The sequence below is a fragment of the Quercus suber genome, unplaced genomic scaffold, assembly GCF_002906115.3.
Source record: "Quercus suber isolate HL8 unplaced genomic scaffold, Cork oak 2.0 scaffold_248, whole genome shotgun sequence".
In the NCBI taxonomy this organism is placed as follows: domain Eukaryota; kingdom Viridiplantae; phylum Streptophyta; class Magnoliopsida; order Fagales; family Fagaceae; genus Quercus; species Quercus suber.
Genome location: NW_027069704.1, coordinates 802,757 through 812,040, shown reverse-complemented (window position 1 = coordinate 812,040; position 9,284 = coordinate 802,757).

Here is a 9,284-nt window from a genome sequence, read left to right as displayed (position 1 = left end):
TAAAATCCTTAGATCTCACCTAACAATTTATAAGCACAATTTACTCAATAATAAAATAATTCAAGAAAGACTTATAACGGTACCCGACCAGAAAAAGACTATTAAAAATATCTCATAATTGTCTGCTTATCTCACACCAAAATTCCACCTAATCTTAATATTTTTCTTTATATATATATATATATATATTCTGCCACCATTTATGCCTTAAAAGATAAGGCTATAGCACCTAGAAGTAGTACTATGTCACACTAGACAAGGACGTGTGCTACACTTTACAACTTTCTTCTTCTTCATTTCATTTTTTTTTTCCCCAATTCCATCAATTCAGGCACAGTTTCTTAAACAACCAAACTGAGCAGAAAGTTAACCATTAGACCATCTCGCCTAAAATCTACAACTTCCAGCTACGCTTATCGCAACGGAGCCTGTATATATATATATATATATATATATATTTTTTTTTTAAAGCTGAGCACAGAAAAATCTGTAGGCAATAGAGTCCAATTAACCGAAATATAAATCTAAACTTTTCTTTGTTTGCATCATTAAAACTCTTGAATAATTAAATAGTTTCACTACTGATCAAAATACCCATATAAAAAAAAAAATACTCTAATTCTATATAAAGTTTAGATTTGACAAGAAGAGATTTTTATGCTCTTACCCCAATTGTACAGTCAAACTTTCTCTACTTCAGTATTTTGGGTAGTCTCCTCTCTCAAAACATCTGTCAGTATACGCTGACTTAAAATTAGACTATGTAAACTAGGGTTTCAATCTTATTTTCTAAAAACCCCTTAGTAATGCTAATTATAAAAGTTGACCCCATAAGCAAATTTACTTAAATACCCCTCCTTTTAAATCTTTTTTTTTTTGTTTTGTTTTGTTTTTGGTATTACATTCCCCCCCCCCCCTTAAAAGAAGTTTAGTCTTCTAAACTTGACATACCTGAGTCCTCAAAAAGATATGGGTATTTCTCCTTCATTTCATCTTCTAACTCCCACGTAGCCTCTCTTACAGACTGGTTCCTACATTGAACCTTGACATAATGTATGGTACAATGCTTCAACTCTTGCTTCTTCTTGTCCACAATTTTAACTGGTTGTTCTTCATAAGTTAAATCATCTCTTAATTTTAGAGGCTCATAATCCACTACATGACTAGGGTCTGGAATGTATTTCCTTAACATTGAGACATGGAAAACATTATGTACCCCTAATAAAGAAGGTAGTAAGGCAAGCCTATAAGCAACTTTAGCCATCCTTTCCAAGACTTCAAAAGGTCCTACAAAACGAGGGCTCAACTTACCTCGAAAACCAAAACTCATAACTCCTTTAGTAGGTGAAATCTTCAAGAACACATAATCACCCACTTGGAACTCAAATTTCCTTTTTCTAAGGTCTGCATAACTCTTTTGCCTACTCTGAGCCGGTTGGAGCCGCTCTTTAATCACTTGAATTTTATCCACTGTTTGTTGTACAATCTCAGGACCCAACAATCTTCTTTCTCCAACATCATCCCAACATATAGGAGACCTACACTTCCTACCATACAAAGCCTCATATGGTGCTGCTTTAATACTTGCTTAGTAGCTATTATTATATGCAAACTCCACCAAAGGTAGATGTTCATCCCATGAACCTTTGAAATCAATTACACAAGCTTTCAGCATATCTTCCAATGTTTGTATAGTTCTTTCTGAAAGTCCATCTGTTTAAGGGTGAAAAGTTGTGCTAAACTTCAAGTTAGTACCTATTGCCTTATGCACACTCTCCCAAAATTGAGACAAAAATCTTCAGTCTCTATCAAACACAATGGACATAGGAGTACCATGTAATCTCACTATTTCATTGATATACAATCTAGCTAACCTTTAGAGTGAGAAATCTACCCTAATGGCCAAAAAGTGTGCAGATCTTGTCAACCGGTCCATAATCACCCAAATTGCATCTTTACCAGTAGGGGTTCTAAGCAGCCCCATTACAAAGTCCATAGTAATATCCTCCCACTTCCATTCTAGGATGGGAAAAGGTTGCAAAAATTCAGCAGGTTTTTGAAGCTTAATCTTGACTTGTTGACACACTAAACATTGAGTAACATATTGAGCAATCTTCGTCTTCATGTTGTTCCACCAAAACGTCTCCCTTAAATCTCGATACATCTTAATACCTCCTGGGTGTATTGTGTAACTCGTGTTATGAGCCTCCTTTAGAATTTCTGCCTTAAGGTCTAGATCATTTGGTACACAAAGCCAATTACCAAACCTCAAGGATCCATCCTCATGAATGCAAAACTAAGATTGAGAGCCTAGATTTATCAAATCTCTTATCTTCTGCAACTGTGGATCATTACTTTGTGAAATCTTTATCCTTTCAATCAAGGTAGGCTAACCTCTAAGGTTTGCTAGTTGTACCTCTACTTCATGAAACCGTACTTCTATCCTCATCTTCCTCAAATCTTCTAGGATGTGTTTTTGTGTAGTCAACAATGCTGTCAAATTTCCTGCAGACTTCCTACTTAAGGCATCAGCTACCACATTGGCTTTTCCAGGATGGTAACTAATAGTCAAATCGTGGTCCTTTATTAGCTCCAACCATCTCCTTTGTCTCATATTCAACTCTTTTTTAGTAAAGAGATACTTGAGGCTCTTGTCATCAGTGAATATCTTACACTGTTCACCGTGCAAATAGTGCCTCAAAATTCTTAGAGCAAAAACCACCACTACTAACTCTGAGTCATGTGTGGGATAATTTTGGCTTCAACTGTTTAGAGGCATATGCCACTACCTTCCCGTGCTGCATAAGAACACACCCCAAGCCTTTCCTAGAGGCATCACTATAAATGGTGAAACCTCCATTACCCGAAGTTATGGTGAGAATGGGTGTTGACACCAACCTTCTCTTCAATTCCTAGAAGCATTGTTCACACTTTCCAGTCCACCCAAACCTAGCTCCCTTTTAGGTCAAGCGAGTCAAAGGCATGGCTAAGTGAGAAAATCCTTCAACAAACCACTTGTAATAACTAGTCAGCAGTCTTAATCTTCAATTGATGGTCATATCTTGTATGGAAGGCTAGCTTGGGCACATCAGCAGTCTTAATCTTCAATTGATGGTAACCGAAATTGTTAACGCCCGGCCTCGATTGGGAACGGTAGCAGAAAAAATCACCGCTGCCATCGCGGGCCTTTGTTTGACCACTCGCCGTGGCAGAAGCTCCTGCGCACGCAAGGCCTTATTGGAGGGCCTTTCTCGAATGATGATATGGGTGCATGTGCATGTGCTTTGTGTAGAGCTTCGGGTGCTCTCTCTCTCTCTCTCTGGAGGAAGGTAGGTCTACCTTTGGTGTTATGGCAGGAATCTGGGCCAAATTTTAGGTGATTACCAAAGGTGAGTGGAGTCGCCACCAATCATTGGGTTTTTCTAAGGTGTGATTGGTCACCAGTTTCTAGTTGATTTTATTACCAATCTTAGGTTAAAAAAAAAGTCATTTTCCCTAATCTAATGTGGATGGAAAAAAATGTTAATTCTTAGGTCCGTAAGTTTGGTTACGTGTAGGGAACGTGTTAGGCACCCTACAATGCCTGTCTAAGGACAATCCTTTGTTTTGATAAAACCTTAATTTTCAAAAATTGGCAGTAAAAACATGATTTTGGCATTGGCTTTCGGGGCTTTGCATTCATGGGGCTTTGAGGTTTGGCTTTCGAAAGGGCATGGTCCCAATCTATGCTTTCCTGTGGCATTTGAGCCGAGTACCAGATTTCCGTGGCAAAAATCCGATGACATGTCACCTTACTTTCATGACGAAAATTAGGCATCGCTTGCCTTAGGTGACATGGATTGTGACAATCACACTGAGAGGGGGGCGAGCAGGTATATATATATACATACATCATACACAATGCAAGCACATAGAGCAAGAAAGTAAATGCCTACATCCCTAGAGCATGACCCAAAATATATGTGTAGGAAAGTAAACAGGGGTAGCCATACTCTAGAGATGAGGACGAATTGTACAGGACATGATATACCTAATACAAACCATCTAAGAGAGAAATGGAGGAGGAAGAAAGGGGTTTTAAAAGAGTACATAACCAAATGGGAGGGGCTAGACCCCTAAAACTACTGAACACAATAGCTTGGCTTACATCTGCATGCCTGCATCCTCGTCCTTTTTGTTTGCACCTGGGAAACCATGCTTTAGCTCCATACGTCCTCACTCCATGTGTGTAAATGCAAATGCAAAGACAAGAAACTAGCAGACAAGCAATGGAAGGAAAAGATGCAAGTAGCATATGAAAGAGGAATAAAACAGATAAGCATGATAGTCATGGCATGCATAGCATATGGAAGGAGGAATGATGAGCCACAGGATAACAAACAATCAAGAAAGCAAGAAGGCGAACAAGCAAGCAAGCAAACAAAAGGTGGCGTCCGCGAGGGACAAATGTAGGTTTCAATCAGATGTCCATAGCTTCATTGTGTTGAAGCATGGATGACACACTCGCAAGTAAGACCTATGCATGGACATGTAAGCAAGCGGGTAAAGATGCACAGAAAGCCAACAGGTGGCACAAACAAGCATAGTAAGCATATCATCACACGGAGTGGAAAAGGGAAGGGCACGAAAGGAGAAACCCAGCATTCAGAGATGCCTCCCAAATGGTTACATTCGAACAAGGCCTCATGGGCGTCGGGTGTAACCAAACAAGACTAAGCCTACGGAAGGCATTAAGCATACCAAAGCCTAGAACAAGAGAGGCTAACATAGGCATAAAGCATAGAAACAAGCAAGCATAGACATGCAAATAGGGTGATCCAAACCCTTTGGTATGGGCCAAGGTGTACGGACAGTGACAAAAACCATAGGGTCTAGATCGGGTCTGAACCAATAGGCCAAAACACAAGAAAGAAAAATGAAGCGACAAAAAGGCTATAATAGCACATGGTATGACAAACATAACCTAGGTCTAGGCACACTGGCATGGAGCACACAAGCACATGGAAGATAGCATAAGACATGTAAAGAACATAGATCCGAGCACACAAGCAAGTGAAAACAGAGATCCAAACATATAGGCATTGAAATATGCATGTAGGCATGTAAATGTACACCTAAGCATATGGGTGTGAGCATAAAAGCATGGAAGAACGCAAATCCATGCATACAAGCATGCAGAGACATAGATATAACCATATAGCTTGGAAACACGCGTGCAAACTTGTGGAAACTTAGCACTGCATAAGCATAGACATGATAGAACATGGATCCAAGCATAAAAGCATATGAAGACAAGGATCTAACCATATAGCATGGAAATAAACACATAAAACCATAGATCCGAGCAAGGCATAACCAACGACATCATAATGTGACTGTAGAGAGGGAAAATTCCCGACCTATCACAAGCTGACACGTCACACTACCAAGTCCACAAAATACAACCAATTACAAAGCTCCACGTATTGCTGCTAGGTTTTGCTATCACTACTCAAAAACCAATAGAAATTTGCATAGTGTCATTCAAAAAACCAATCACACATCAGCGCGTGTCAGCGATGACGTAAGCAGCCTCACACGTGTAAGCGATGATATAATCAGCCTCGCACATGTAAGCGATGACATAAGCAGACCAATCAGGCTGTGACATGTGTCACCAATCGGACTTTGCCACGTGTCGCTCATCCACCCCCAAACTCCTATAAATAGAAGCCTTCCTAAGTCATTTAGGAGGGCACCAAGCCATCTCAAGCACAAGCAGCATCAGAGAAGATTCAGAAGTCCAAAAGCTCTGCTGGAATCAAGTCCTGAAGCCTTCAGCAACTTTAAGAACTTCAACCCTCAAACACGAAGAACGTTCGAAGTAGAATCATCCAAACTACCTGCCTAGATCTCAAAGTTCATTGGAATCAAGCTCAAAAGCCTCCAGAAACCTTAATAAACACAAATTAGTGAAACTCTACGGATTCAAGCCTTTAAAGCACCGAAGAACTTCCAACACAAACCTTCAAATACGAAGAACATTCAAAGCGGAATCATCCAAATTATATTCCTAGATCTCAAAATTCACTAGAATCAAGCTCAAAAGCCTCCAGAAACCTCATAAACCACAAATCAGTGAAGCTCTACGGATTCAAGCCTCTAAAACCCCGAAGAACTTCCACCATAAATCTTCAAAGACGAAGAACGCACCAAGAACACGAAGAACGTACGAAGAACATCTAACAAGCTCATAGCCAAAGATTCATTGTAATTCTGTTTCAAAGGTCTTCGATCAATTCTTCAGCCAAATTGAAGTATATTTGGTGTTCAAATCAAAATCACATTACCACAACTCTAATCAATAAATATTTCAAGGAGATCGAATTAGAGGATCACTCTTTTGTAATCACAGAGAACTGTACCACACATTCATCAATACAAATTTGGATTTGTGCAACTATTTACTTGTTTGACTCATTTCAAACTGAGAAATTTAGTTGTCCACAAATTCTGGCACGCCCGGTGGGACCTCTCTGCCTCTCATCTCATTCTCCTTCAAAGAAAGAAATTAACATCACCTTGCTACTAGCTCCAATGGCCTCTAGCAAGAATATTCAAGCTTCAACAATAGCTATTTCAACTAAACTTGGTACGGCTACCACTAACAACTGCATTGGTGTAATCAATTGTAGCCAACCCAAAGCAAACAATCAACTTCAATCTCGATCAACCAAGGAAGCCAAGGTCCAGACAATCATCTCCTTAGACCCTCTTACAAGAAACAAGGTCATCAACAATGACATCTCTACCTTGGAACACCTCAAGTATGGGGGCAAATCCCCTTCTTCCTTCACAAGAAGTTGGTCGCACGATTTCTCTCCCATCAAAGGGAACCCAAAAGATGAGATTTCACATGCTCACTTCAAATCACTTTCTTCTCCATCATCTTGGGAAGTTGTGTCAGTCATGATGACTAACACCTCTACCATGTAAGAAAAGATGGCTGAAATGGAACAAAGGGTCATCCTTCTCACCAAAGCACTTGAAGAAAAGGACGTCAAAATTGCAACCTTAATGAAGAAGCTGGAGGTACAAGATTCGGGTGAATCAAGTCTTGGCCCTGAGCACCCACCTGGCTTTACCTTGAAAGGAGAAAACGCTAGGGTTGATAAGGGAAAAGGAGGTGAAGGCACTTCTCAACACGGACATTCCACCTCAATGGCCTCGATATCTGTCCAACAACTGCAAGACATGATAATGAACATTATTCGAGCACAACATGGAGGTTCTTCTACAAGTTCTCTCATATATTCAAAGCTTTATACAAAGTGCATCGATAATATAAGCATGTCAAATGGGTATCAACCCCCCAAGTTCTTACAATTTGATGGCAAAGGAAACCCTAAGCAACATGTGGCTCACTTTGTAGAAACCTGTGAGAATGCAGGGACTCAAGGAGGCCTCTTTGTAAAGCAGTTCATCCGTTCACTAAAAGGGAATGCCTTTAATTGGTATACAAACTTAGAACCCGAGTCAATCGATAGTTAGGAACAACTTGAAAGAGAGTTTCTTAACCGATTCTACAGCACACGGCGCATGGTAGGCATGATGGAGCTTACTAATACCAAACAGTGGAAAGATGAGCCCGTCGTTGATTATATCAATCGATGGCGTTCTTTGAGCTTGGATTGCAAGCATAGACTTTCTAAAATTTCTGCTGTAGAGATGTGCATCCAAGGCATGCATTGGGGACTTCTTTACATCCTTCAAGGGATAAAACCTCGAACATTTGAAGAGTTAGCAACTCGTGCGCACGACATGGAGTTGAGCATTGCTAGCCATGGAAGTACAAACCCTTCCATACCTGAGGAAAGCAGAAGGGAAGTAAAGAGGAATGATAGGAATGCAAAAGTTAGCCTCAAAAACCCAATGATTGTTAACACTACTGAAGTCAAGGTTCCAAGAAGGGGAGCGAAGGCAAATGAAAAACAGCTTGAAGGATGGCAAAAGAACGAAGTGCGTCACCTGAATTTTAAGGAACGAGAGCAAAAAGCATATCCGTTCCCCGACGAAGATGTGTCAAACATCTTAGAACAACTACTGCAATTGAAACTGATTGAATTGCCAGAATGTAAGCGACCAGAAGACATAGCGAAAATTGATGACCCTAACTATTGCAAATATCATCACATCATTGGCCACCCAATCCAAAAATGCTTCGTCTTCAAAGAACAAATCATGAAGCTCGCCAAAGAAAACAAGATTGATCTAGACTTCAATGAAGTTGTCGGGTCAAACCATGTGACCGTTGCTTGTGATATACTTCCAACTCTCAGGCAGAGGGCAAACACCAACGAAACTTACAAATTGATTGACAATGATGGCATGAGGATCGGCCCCATTAATGGGAAGTTCCTTAAATACTTCTATGCTTAAAAGTCAAGGATTGCTCCTTGGTAAGAGTTTAAACTGCCCAATGTAGCGTTGCAAGAGTATATGATGTCTTCCCATTACCTTTGAAAGCGTACCAATAAGGAGAAATCAATCCCACTCTATGTTACCAATTGCTATTGTGGCGTAGTGGTTGGATGCCCAAGTCGCCCTTGAGAGGTCTCGGGTTCGATTAGTGGTGATACCCACTATTACTCACTGAGCCCTCTTTTTGCCAAAAAAAAAAAAAAAAAAAAAACAACAACAAAAAAAAATCATAAAAAAATATCAAAAAATATATATATGTTGAACTATGTAATGACTTGATCCCTCTCGAGGGTACTTAGGCAACTTAGTATCTTTTGCTGAGTTCAGTCACGCACTAAAAAAAATTATCAAATTATGAAAAAAAAATTATCAAATTATGAAAAAAAAAAAAAAAAAAACAAAGAAAAAAAAGAAATAATCAAAAAGAAAATATCAAAAAAAAAAAAAAATCACCAAAAAAAGAAAATATAAAAAAAAAATCATAAAAAAAATTAAAAAAAAAAATTCAGTTGAACTACGTGATAACTTGATCCCTCTCCGGAGTACGTAGATAGCTTAGTGCTTGTCAATAAGTTCAGTCACATGAAAAGAAGAAGGATTGCCAATCTGGCTTGAAGAGTTTCCCAACGGTCATCAATATGCTTTTAAGGTCCCTTTGGTCGGCAAGACATTGCTTAGAGGTAGTCAATTGCTCAATAGGATGATTGAAGATCGTTATAGTCGAAGATGAAGACTGTAAGGAGTTGACGTTGCTTAGCTTTCCTTGAAATGATGATAAACATAAGTTGATTCTTGGTTATGGAGCAAAATAAAATCTTTAACCT